Raw genomic sequence first — 13200 nt, 5'->3', positions numbered from 1 at the left:
AATCCAGCCACTTAGAGTTTCTCTTGAACTTGAACTAGTTCTAGAATATCCTGCTGTGAGAACAGACTGAGAGTGGACAAGTCAACCATCCCCACTGGAGGTTGCCCACGGGAGTACTGAAAAGGGTTGTTGTCGTTCTGTTAGCCTTTTGCTTTAGGTTTTTGTCATCTTAAACCTCCAGGTACAAGGCAAATGATTCCATCTACTTGCTATCAAAGTTCTTGGCCTTTATAGCTCCAACTTTTCAGACCTGTGAAAATCACTCAATCAGGGCATTGACTCGAATTTAGTACCGTTGCATCTTCATCACTTTATAAATGGGAGCTGGGAATTCTCAAGGAGTCTGAGGACTGCCCCCAATGTTACAGCTAAATAGCTGGCCAAGCACAAACCAGAATGTACTTTTCCACATCTGGAAATCCAGATATTTGGAACAAATGATCATAAATATTCATAACCTACCTCTCTTTCCACCATCTTGGGAAAGTGAGAGTTTGTATTCTAGAATACTTAATTTGTGTGTGTGCGCGCGCCACCACGCGAGTGCACGCGCGGGGGGCAGGGTTGCATATGGAGAGTATATATGCATTTTTGCTAGAGAAGGCTCCAATTAAAAAATTGAAGGGATTATAAACCTCAAGGAAGGAAACTTCAGTTTATTTAAATGCAAATACTGTATGACAGCAAGGTCTGCCTGAAGCCTCTGTGATGACTAATCTTGACTTCAGGATAAGCCCTCTTCCCCTTGCTCTTTAAAGCAAACTGTTCAGTGGTTTTACATGAGTTGGAGTTACATTACTCTGCTCCACTTTGTACCATGTCTTTGAGATCACAGAAGGAAAAGGACCCAGTATATATATAATATATGTATAATAAGCAGTTCAACAGCTGAGAAAGACAGCATATGGCAGTGGAAACGAACGTGTTGCTTTGATTTGGGAGAGAGAAGTGAGAAGTATTCCTGAGTCAAAGCTCAGTGCCACCTGAATGAGATGATTTATTTTTGGGCACCAGAATGAACTTTGTGTGGGTACAGATTTATGGCAAATACACAAACACTTACACAGATCTCATTTGGGGTTTGAAGAAACACCATTTCCCCATGACAGAAATGATTACAGGTGCAATAATAATAGTATTTTCATTTAATGAAAGTGGGTTTCCTAAAATTCCTAAAAGCATAAAGCATTTGTTAAAATGAATTAGCTTATTTTCAATAATCTTTTCAGCAAAAGATGGGATAGATAAATGACAGGCAAGGCTGAGTTGACTGGCTTAAACTATAAAAATAATAGAGCTCTAAGTAAGCTAATTTTAATCTAAGCAATCAAATAAAATCACACCAATGGCCCTCTTCCCATACCTCTTTAGAAGTTTTCTATCCCGGCACAGATTTTTTTAAAAAGTTTTTAAAGTAAAATTTGAATGACATTCTCTGGGGTTTCTCCAGCATTCCCCTCAAACTGAGTTCAAAATTTAAATTCTTGATTAGAAACATTCTTTCCCTCCTGGCTTACAAGAGAAAGGGAGATACTATCATCCACATTTGTGTGTTTTACATCATCTTTTGTTCAGTCTTGCTTCATTTTATTTATTTATTTAAAAAAAATTTTTTTTGTTTTATTTAGTTTTGAGAAAGAGAGAGACAGAGTATGAGTGGGGGAGGGGCAGAGAGAGAGGGAGACACAGGATCTGAGGCAGGCTCCAGGCTCTGAGCTGGCTATCAGCACAGAGCCTGATGCGGGGCTCGAACCCATGAATCATAAGATCATGACCTGAGCCGAAGCCGGACGCTTAACTGACTGAGCCACCCAGGTGCCCCTGGGTTGCTTCATTTTAGTATTCTAAAATTATGCATATGAACCCACAATATCACGTAAGTGACCACAAAACTGAATGGACCATCAGAGTCAGTAGGTGACTTTCATTCCTGCTCTGGAGGGGGAGTGTCCCCCTACTGCTCCCAGAGAAGGAGCACCCAACTCCACTGGGTAAAATGACTGCACCAGCATCATGCACCAGGACCCAGCAAAGGTGCCTATGATTGAAAGCCTGACATGAATACTGTCCTCACCCATGGTGTCACAGTACACAGAAGTGTCAGGATTCATCACAACCTGGGCACAAGAATAATTACCGACCACCTTTCCTTACAAACTTGTGGATGTGAATGAAGTGACCTTAATGTTAGGAGTCAATACTCAATACTCCACACTCAGTAATGCATCCGTTCTTGTTTTTGCCTATAAGAACCTCAGCCATCTCCACTACGTAGTCACCCCATTGCAAAGTCATCAAGTCTTTCCAAGAGACACCAAAGGCATATCACATGTGCTCCCAGGATTTATGCCATAGCCGTGGCAATGGTATCCACGATGTCTGTTTTGCCTGACTCCTTGTTGAAGTCAGCTGCCCATAAAGCCATGGGGGGAACTTCATCATTGCTGCTGCTGACAGTACCCCTCAGAACAATGTCAGAGCTCTTACCAGAAATGCTTCCAAAGGCACAGCCTTCATCTTCCACAGGAGTATGCATTCCATCCATTTTGTTCTCCATCCTATATTCAGCATCAAAATGCCTGCAAGAAAGCAGACACCATCCAATGAATAAGAGGAAGATCCTCAAAATTAGGTGCTTTTCTTAAATCACCTATATTTTTGAGGCACTGCAAAATTCCCAAGTGAACTTATTTGCTTTTTCATGTGACACACTGAGAATCTCTTTTCCATTACAGTAGGAAAGACTAATTCGCTAACCCTTGGTAAATGCAGTGATGCACAAAATCATTCATAGCAGGGCCCCAACACGATCATTTGGATGAGTAGGGTTTGCTTATTGCATTCTCTCATGGTCTGTTGCACAAATATACAGATGTTCTTGAGCTTCTCTACCTGACCTTGGAATCATTTACCTCCATTTATATGTATTTGGATCACTGGCCCCTTTCATAATCATCCTTTTGATGAACTAACCTGTAGCCTTCCTGGGAAGTTATTTACCTCAGATTTTATGCTCTCACAGAAGGCTTCATGACCTTTTATGCCTTTCCAATGTGCTCTCACAGAACGCTTTATTTGGCAATTTCTTAGCACCTAGCACCTGGTTCTTCTGTGGTTTCATGATGTATAACCTCCTTTACACTCTACACACAACACGATGTTCTTTGAAGGAAGCAAATGCTTCTTAGCTCTTCATTGTGTTCCCAGTAGCTGGAATAGAGCCCAGGAGATATTTGTGTTCCATGATTGTTAAGACAGTGACCTACAATGCATCACTGAGAGAACATTCTAAGCATATTAAATGTCTACAAGACATTTAAAGTTAAAAATTAATTTAATTAGTCATAAGGAACCACCATATTGATTGAGTCCCATTCAATTAGAGAGCAGCTTATTATTACTGCTGACTGGTCAATGCAAAGTAAATTATACTCTTGAACTACTTTGTTAAGACTTATTTAAACAGCTATTGTAGCTCATTTTGTATCCCAGCTATTTTCTCAGGTCTGGTGTGATTCAACTAAATAGATTTCATCCTATTCAGTCACTATTGCTTCCTTGTTATTCATTCCTTAAAAATATAGTTGTTGGGGGCGCGCCTGGGTGGCTCAATCGGTTAAGTGTCTCACTCCTGATTTTGGCTCCGGTAAAGATCTCATGGCTCATGGTTGGAGCCCTGCATGGACTCCACCACACACTGACAGGGAAGACCCTGCTTGGGATTCTTTCTCTCTCTATCTCTCTCTCTTTCTCTCTCTCTCTGCCCCTCCCCCACATGCTCTCTCACTCCCAAAGTCTTTGTTTACTTAGTACTTACATTCCTGTGGGTGGATATAGACAAAAAAATAAATAAATAAGCAAGAATATAAACACATAATGGTAAGTAATAATGTGGAAGGTACTTTGAGAGACTGACACTAAGGGACTTCAATTTAGGCAATCAGAGAGGTTTCACTGAAGAGGTGAATTAATTTGAGGCTTTTCCAGCTGAGGAAGCAGCTAAGGCAGGAACTCTATGGTGGGACCCTGCCTGGCACATTTGCAGAAGGAGAATATCTTCCTTCTCCTCATTCTCACACGTTTAAGGTGTGGGTATGCTTGTCTCCCGCATGTAAGTATCAGTGTGTGACAGAAATAATACAGAGGTAGCCTCAGGTAGAAGACAAAACTTTCAATTTTATGAGTTAAATTTTTAAAAAAGAGTTTCTGAGTAAAAGTTTTTATAAAAGGCTGAAGGTTCAGACAAGCGGCCTCAGTTCCTACCCTCTCCTTCTTTTGGTTTCCTTTAATATAATGGGGAAAAGCCGACATAGGTCTAAGTGTTCTCAGAAGGTTGGCATCACCCCCAGACACCTGGCTGGCCTATCTGAACCAGGCTGCCTCTGGCCAAAGTATATTCCTTCTGGTCCCCAATCTGATTTAAGCTAAGCCTTGTCTCGTTACCAACAGATTAAAAACATTCGTCTTTCTAAAGTTTTCATATTTTCCCAATTTGAAATTACCAGTGTATGCTTCCTCTAAATCAGTGTAATCTGTCTGAGAGACAGCTTTATTCAGAACTGATGAACAGGACTACACCAAAGTCACAACAATTCATTTCTACCTACTCCATAATGCCCCTGGGCTGTGACATGCCCCACTCAGACATTTCTTATAAGGGAGTTAAAGAAGTACTTTCTCAGCTTTCTTCATGAGAGGTCTAAGAGAGAGAAGTCTCTTAGACTTAAGGAGTCTAAGTAGCCTAAACAAATTCTGAGTAGTCAAAAGGTCTTTTTAAAAGATCTACTTTTAATCAATTAATCTTTTTTTACAACTTTGTCCTATTAACTTATTTGGTCAAACCAATGAGGGAAAGCAAAATCTGTACTTGGGAAAGAACTGTATCAATCATCCACATTTATTATTATTATTATTATTATTATTATTTCCCCCCAAAAAATCAAAAGTTGAATGGAATTTGAGTGGAAGAAATAGAAGCAAATAAAACTATATTCTTCCTCTCTTCCCCTTCTCCTGCTCTCCTTCCCTTTCTCTTCCTTTCACTTCTTTTCTTTTTTTCCCCCCTTCACTTCTTTTCCTCCTTTTTCTAGTGAATTTAGTCCCCAAGCATTAGGTAAGGCAGAGCAAGGTCGATGCTGGATAGGAGGGTAACTCAGACCAGGTAACACAGGTTGAAGGGTACGGAAGCTCACACAGTGGGATAGGCCAGCACAGGGTGTTGGAGTGCATGGGGCTGAGGAGGATATCAGAGTAAGAGTCTCAATATGTGGCCTCAGGGCCCCAACGGGGCAAGGAGAGTATCTGTGTGGGATGGGTGTGGTGTCAGATTGGTGCCATACAGTGGACTGATCAGCAAGTAAATATACCAAGAATGCTGAAAGCCAAGTGTCTCACTGTTGGAGATGATAGTTGAAATTATGGAAAGGGAGAAAACTTTAATAAGTCCTGTGGTTTTGGATTAAGGTTTGGATTTTGGATTTTGTTCAAACATGAAGTTTGAACATGTAGTATGGTATCAACATGTAGTTTTTAATATATACAGACAGATAGAGTTGTGTGTGTGCATAAATGCATATATCCACAGATACACATATATATGTGTATTATTTTCTTAGTCAATTCAGGCTACTGTAACAAAGTATTGTAGATTGAGTGGTGTATAAACAACAGAAATTTATTTCTCACAGTTCACGAATCTGGAAGGCTAAGACCAGGGTCCCTGCATGGTTGAGTTCTGGTGAGGACTTGCCAGGTTGCAGACTGATGACTTCTCATTGTATCTTCACATGGTGGTGAGCACGGGGAAGCAAGCTCTGTGGTGACTCTTATAGGGACACAAATCCCATTCATGAAGGCTCTGTCCTCATGGCTTCATCTAACCCTAATCACCTCCAAGAGCCCTACCTCCCAATATCATCACATAGGCGGATAGAGTTTCAACATATGAATTTGGGGGGAACACACATATTCAGTTTGTCACAATTATCTCTAGTCCCTGAGAGATCCTGGGAATAGTGATTTCCAAGTAACAAGAAGGCATACTAATGACCACATCAAAGTTTCTGAACATTTTCACTTAAAAAAATCTGGGGCTTATAGGAGAAACAGTTGATTCTAGGACTGCAGCAGGGAAAGTACAAAATGATTCCAGAACATCTGTTTTGTTCCAGAAGGTAAAAAAAGTAGAGACTTCAGGGGTGCCTGTGTGGCTCAGTTGGTTGAGCATCCTACTTCGGCTCAGGTCAAGATCTCATAGCTCATGAGTTCGAGCCCTCTGTCAGGCTCTATGCTGACAGCTCAGAGCCTAGAGCCTGCTTTGGATTCTGTGTCTCCATCTCTCTCTGCCCCTCCCCTGTTCACACTCTGTCTCTCTCTATCAAAAATAAATAAATAATAATAATAAATTTTAAGAAAGAAAAAGAGAAAGTAGAGACATTCAAAGAATGATGGAATCATATCAAAAGTTCACAAGAATCAACTTGAAAAGATTCCCACTGACCATATATAGGACAATATAAGTATCAACTAAATAATGATAATAATGGAGATAGCCCATTGAGTAAAATAGGAATCTATACTTATATAAATAAATGAAACACACTGAAAATTTGACAAGAAAAACATGGCCCCAAACTACCTTTATTAACTCAAACTACCTTCATTAACTCAATACTCACTAACTCTGAGGAAAAAAGGAGTAACTTCACAGTGGAGAAGCTTGTCAGACACCACTTTGATCAAAGTCACCAACCTTAATGTCACTGGTATCACTATAACGGTACAGATCAAAATATAGAAGTGAAACATTTCTGAGTTATTTCTGTCAAAAATGCATAACTTGAATCTAATCAGGAGGAAACATCAGACAAAATCAAACTGAGGGATGATCTATAAAATAACAGGCCTATAATCTTCAAAAATGCCAAGGTCATAAAAGTCAAGGACAGACTAAGGAACCACTCCACACTAAAGTAGATTAACAATCCATGAAAACTAAATACAGCATGTGATACTGGACTGGATCCCTTGACTGTAAAGAATGTTATTGGGACAACTGGTAAAACTCTAATGGAGTCTGGCTATTAGGTGGTAATGGTACGTCTGTATTAATTTCCTGATTATGACAGTCAGATAGTAGTTTTGTTTGTAAGAAATACATGCTCAAGTATCCAGAGGTGATGGGGCATCATATTAGCAACTTACTCTCCAATGGTTCAGGGAAAGAAAAATATTTTTGTGCTATACTTGCAACTATTTTGTGGGCTTGAGGATTTTCAAAATAAGAGAAAATAAGCAAATGAAAGGGGCCACATGTAGCTAGATCCTACTTCTTTTCACTACCCTCTTCTCTCATCTAAGGGTAAAAAATGCTCAGATTTAGAGAATTGTATTACAGCCGAGATAAGATGCCAATCCACCAACCATAGCGGTGCATAAAAATATAAGCACTATCTGTTTGAGCTTCCATTCCAAGCCTATGTTGAGTTCTTAGCTTGGGTAAAAATAAGACTCCATTGATTATAGAAATAAAGAAAAAGAAAGCAAGGAGAAATAAAGATAGAAACAAGTATTTGTTTAGCCAGGCATATATGTTTTCTTGTCTAATCTTCTCAGCAACCCAGTTTAATAAGTATTATTATCACTGCTAGCTCTTAAATCATTAAACTGGGGCTCACATAAGCTTTTTGATAAAAGACACACACAATAAGCTGGTAATCCGTCCTTGTTCTGCCTGTTGGTGGACAGGGTTGGTTGATGGGCCTGAAGTACATATTTATAAATGTGAATTTCTCATGAAGGTAATGAAAATCTCCCAGCTCGGAGAGAAGAGATAATACTACACAACGGATGGCCAGAGATACCTTCCAAAAGCATTATCCCACCTTGATACTTGAAATGATGTGTTGCTTCTGTTCATGTGACGGGAACAAGAAACCTGTAAGAGGAACAGAGGAAGAAAAAGCAACAAATTAATAGATGCTTAAAAACACCGGCGCTGCCTACTGGAAAAATTTGTGAAATGAAATTTTTCATGCCAAAAATGAAGGCTAAAGGCAGGACAAAAATAAGGAGTTTCTCCTTTTTATTTATCCAAACATTAAAAATCGGTGATTTTATTGATCTTTAAAAACACTATGCTCCTGAGCAGAGTAAAAAAGAAACTACAGTTTCTTTCATTGTTATCATTATCATTGAAATCAATCAATCAGTCACAGAATGCAGATAATTATAAGACCTTAGAACCAAAATATCTTTTATTTCAGCACAATAACTTTAGTTTTTTATTTTTTATGTCTTTTTTTTTTTTAATTTCTGAGAGATAGAGATAGTGTGAGCAGGGGAGGGTCAGAGGAAGAGGGAGACACAGAATCCGAAACAGGCTCTAGGCTCTGAGCTAGCTGTCAGCCCAGAGCCCGACGCGGGGCTCGAACACAGTAACTGTGAGATCATGACCTGAGCTGAAGTCGGCTGCTTAACCAACTGAGCCACCCAGGCGCCCCTTTTATGTCTTTATTTTATTTTGAGAGACTGAGACAGAGAGCAATCAGAGGAGGGGCAGAGAGAGAGGGAGACACAGAATCTGAAGCAGGCTCCAGGCTCTGAGCTGTCAGCACAGAACCCGACGCAGGCTCAAACCCATGGTCTGTGAGATCATAACCTGAGCTGAAGCGACGCTTAACCGACTGAGCCACCCAGGGGCCCCTATTTCAACGCGATAATCACCATTCCATCGTCAGTGAGTCGGGGAGGCAAAGAGTGTGTGTGAAGGTAAAAGTCGGTACGTTAGCTAGGTGCTTGGACCTGGCGTCCCCAACATGTTACACAGAAACAGCAGTGTTTACATTATTTGTGAATTAATGAATGACTTTAACTCACAATTCATTATGTTTTCAGCTGAATGAAGAGCCTCAGCATGAATGCCTTCTTTGTATCTATTTATAAATACTCAAATACACCTGTAAGCAGTTTATTTGTGTGTTTGACAGCTTGCTTCAAGTTGAGAAATATTGCATAGAAGAGATGCCTAACTGACTTGGCCTTACCAACAGTGTCCAATGACATGGCCATTATACATTTATTGTGTGAAATAGTTCTAGAACCCTTTAACCTATGACGAGCTAACTTCTCTTTCAATGGTTTGCCAGGTATTGCTTTTGATGTGTAGCAACAAATACTGAAATTTCCATACATTCCACAATGCTATATAGTTTCTATAAGTTAGAGCAAAAGGATTAAGGTTTAGGGAGGTTAAGGGAGAAAACTCAGCTACACAAAAGGTTTTTTTGGGGAGGGGGTGGGGGCATGTTTTAAGACTCTTTTAAATTCCAATTGGCCTGGAGTCATTTTGCATCTGTCTTTCTAACAAAGGAATCTAAAAATTTCAGGTTTAGAGGGAGGTTAAAAATAACGCCTTGCTTTAAAAAGGATAAATTTGCAATTAGTTAGCAAGTAGATTTATGCTTTAGAATTTCCTAAACCAAAACCCACTGGTGGTGTGTGTGTGTGTGTGTGTGTGTGTGTGTTTAACTCCAGTTGCCACTGTAATCAAATAAGCCACCCGGGGCCCTCTCACACCGTTACTGTCAAGCTGATCACATTTTTATCACCATCATTTTTCAGCAACGTACTTTAATGAAAGTCATATTCTGTTTCACCGCAAGTTAATAAAGATCCAACAGCCATTAATTTCCCAGCAGTTGTTTTTAACGATTACGAATTTCGTGTCAGAATGTAAAATGCCAGGATACCATCCTCATGGAGCCCTTTTGGGCAGGGCTCCCCCAGCTGCAGAGCAGTACATCACTGCCCTTCTTAACTGCAAGGTTCGTAACTATTAACCTCCTGGCAAGAAGAATGGCCAGAGCCGCCATGTCGTCACTCCTGGCCCCCTGCTGTCACACAGATTGGAAAGAAGAGCCCTGGGCCGGGAGAGCATGACAGGAGCAGCCCAGCTCAGCCCGGTCCAGCCCAGCAACCGAAAGCTTCCTCCTGGCCGACTCTTTAGACTAATTTTAAAACGAAGTGCTTCAACTCTTTAATCAGCATCACACCACTCTGAGGAACAACTCTAAAAATTGGGTTTCCATGGTAACAACTGGAGACTGATTCACAAGTCCTCATATTGCCTACATAACCTGTTTAATTACACAGGAACCATTAAACTGTGTGTGTGTGTGTGTGTGTGTGAAAGTTATATATACTCATATATTCCTGCATGGAATTAATTGCTAAGCCTTATTTTAATAGGATTTAAAAATACATAGGTCTAGAAAAATCTTCAACATTTATGAAAAAAGACGGCAGAGAATGAAATCCCAAATATTTGTTTTGGGATGTCATCTTAATTGATTTACAGGCTCTGAATAAGCTAAACCTTGTATGATAAAAATTACTTTGGAAGGCTTGTTGTCGATATTCCTAAAAATATTAAATTATTTACCTGAAAAATAAAGACCAATTATCCTTCCTTTAGATCACTGGAGTTTAGACTAAATAAATACATAAATAGATGAGACGGGCGGGGCAGGGCAGGCAGAGCAGTAGATAATCTGCATCTCTTTCCTTTTGTCTCCTTACCATGCATTTACTCTTTCACCGCATAGCAATGTGCCGATGGATCAAGCCATGTGTGGATATCAGTGAATCTCAGGTTTGGCACATGGTTCAGGGGATAAGGTTTGAAAGACAGACAAGCAGACAGTTCAGGCTAAAATCGATGAACACCACTTGTGCAGTCTGTGGGGGTAAGCCAGGAAGACTTTCTGGAGGAGGTGAAATCTGAGCTGAATTTTGATGGATGAAGAGGAATCTGTAAAGGGCACGAAGGAAAGATTAAAGGCATCAGAAAATAAACAGAAAATGCCGAGCAAAGAAGATACTTCAAGGAAGTGCAAGTGGTATGCTGTGGCGAGAATGTGGGGGGGGTGCACCAGCAGGGGCAGGCAGTCAGGCTGGAGGGACGGGCACCCATCGCTCAGGGTAAGGGGAGACATGAAAGGGTTTCGTGTAGCCTCTCAATTTTAGAAAGGATATGCTGGCGACTGTTGAACAATGTACTGAAGGAGGGCGCAGGTGAGACGTGCCCTGTAAAAATTCAGACAGAGATGGTGGGAGACAGATCCGGAAGGGGAAGAGATGCCAGATTTGGTGACTGATTTTACCTGGTCAGTGAGTGAAAGGAGCAGTTTTGGGGGGCATCCAAATTCTGTGCTTGACTTCCTGACTTTTTCAGAGAAATACTGGCAATTATCTCCATTTTCTCATTTTACTCCAATTTCTCAAGCCACTTAAATTAGAATTCTGCTTCCACCAGTCTACTAAAATAATCCACACTAAATCCATCTGACTTCAATGTTGCTAAGTCTAAAGGATCCTCACCCTATGGGCTAAATAGCCAAAAACGTAGCATGAAGGTAGGCTCCCCACCCATGGGCTTCTGAGTGTGTGTATGCTGTCCCTTGCAAGTGTACTTTTCAGGGTCAGACCATCTTTGCAGTCTATATTCTCTCCTGCCTCAGTGAGAGTACGAGCTTCCAATTTTCCATGACCCTCATCACTGCGCAGTCTCAGGCCTCCTGCAATCCAGCTGCCATTCTGGCCTGGACAACACGCAGGAGACAATTAAGGTCACCCACTCCATAATTGGAACCACGAAATGCAGAGCTCAGCAGCCAAAGAAGAAATGAACTCCAAGATTGTATCTGAAGAAAGACTAATGAGCAATATGTTCACCGAGAATCAAGACTAGCCATGCATTTAAAGAGACAGCTCCAGTCCTGAATTACGAAGAAACTTGACACGTTTCTTGTCTCCCAATCCCCGAAGCATATGGCTAATGCTCCTCGCAGGGAACTCCCATTCTGAGTGATCTAATCCATTTTCCATTTGGTATTCCCCTGGATCAGAAAGAGTCCTTCACCAAACATAATTCTTGTGTGTAAGTCAGTGTTGACTTAATGAATTACTTTTTTTTTTGAAATCAACATGCAGGTGAAATGTCTTCAAATTTACTATGTGTTGAAGGTTTCCTGATTCTTCGTTTTATGCTTGTATTGTTTCTGGCAATAATACCCAACCCTTGACACTTGGAGAGCCACTTAGTCCATTAGCATGGCTGCTGGAAACTGACATAATAATGCTGCCTAAATAAACTTTCACTGATACACTGAAATCATGTTAATGAGGTTCCCTAATGAAGAGAGTACAATGGACTCTTATGGACTTTGTAAATTAGGTGGTTGTTTCTTGCACTTTCTATTTCATATATAAAAGTAAGTAGCCAGTAGCAATAAGGAATTTAATGCTATTTTTTAGTAACAGAATAACAGATTGCTCTCCCTCCCATTCTAGATGTGTCCTATTTCCACACAAATCTCTGCATGCAAAGATTTCAGAGTAATGATTCCAAGATATTGGCACATCTTATTCAATTTAAAGCCCGGAAATATGGTGGGAATAGTCCTCTTAATTCTCTTTCTAATCACCGAGCCCAGGAGAGAGAGTTATAGGATTAAAGCCACTGCTGTCACATAAGATTCATATGTCCACATGTAAATTAGATTCAGAACATAGATCTCTCATATGCTCTGGGTTGTACTGAAAATAAAATAAAATAAAATAAAAATCTCCCCAGTGGTCAGATAACTGGACATTACACAAAATAGCTTACAGAGAAGATATATGAAAACATGTCATTGTGACACATCTTAATAGAAGAATAAGACTGTAGAAAAAGACATAAAAAAGGTCATACAGACATACCTTGTTCTATTGTGTTTCTCAGATATTGCATTTTTTTTTACAGATTGAAGGTTTGTGGTGACTCTGCATCAAGCAAGCCATCAGCTCCATTTTTCCAAAAGCATTTGCTCACTTTTTGTCTCTTTGTCACTTTTTGGTACTTCTTGCAATATTTCAAACGCTTGCATTATTATTATATTTCTTATGGTGATCTATGATTCGTCATCTCTGATGTTATTATTATAACTGTTTTTGCAGCCCCATGAACTGTCCACATTTAAGACAGAGAACTTTATTGATGCGTGTTGTGTGTGTTCTGACAGCTCCACTGACTGGGAGTTCTCCTGTCTTTCTCTCTCTCCTTGAGAAGAGGAGAATACAAGGAGACCAGGAGTTGGCAAGGGAGAGGTTATGGGGCCTCGAGGTGAAAAGGGGTATCAGTGAAGCAACAGAATGGTG

The sequence above is a fragment of the Crocuta crocuta genome, unplaced genomic scaffold (assembly GCF_008692635.1).
Source record: "Crocuta crocuta isolate KB4526 unplaced genomic scaffold, BGI_CrCroc_1.0 scaffold147, whole genome shotgun sequence".
NCBI lineage: Eukaryota > Metazoa > Chordata > Mammalia > Carnivora > Hyaenidae > Crocuta > Crocuta crocuta.
This window is presented reverse-complemented; position numbering follows the sequence as displayed.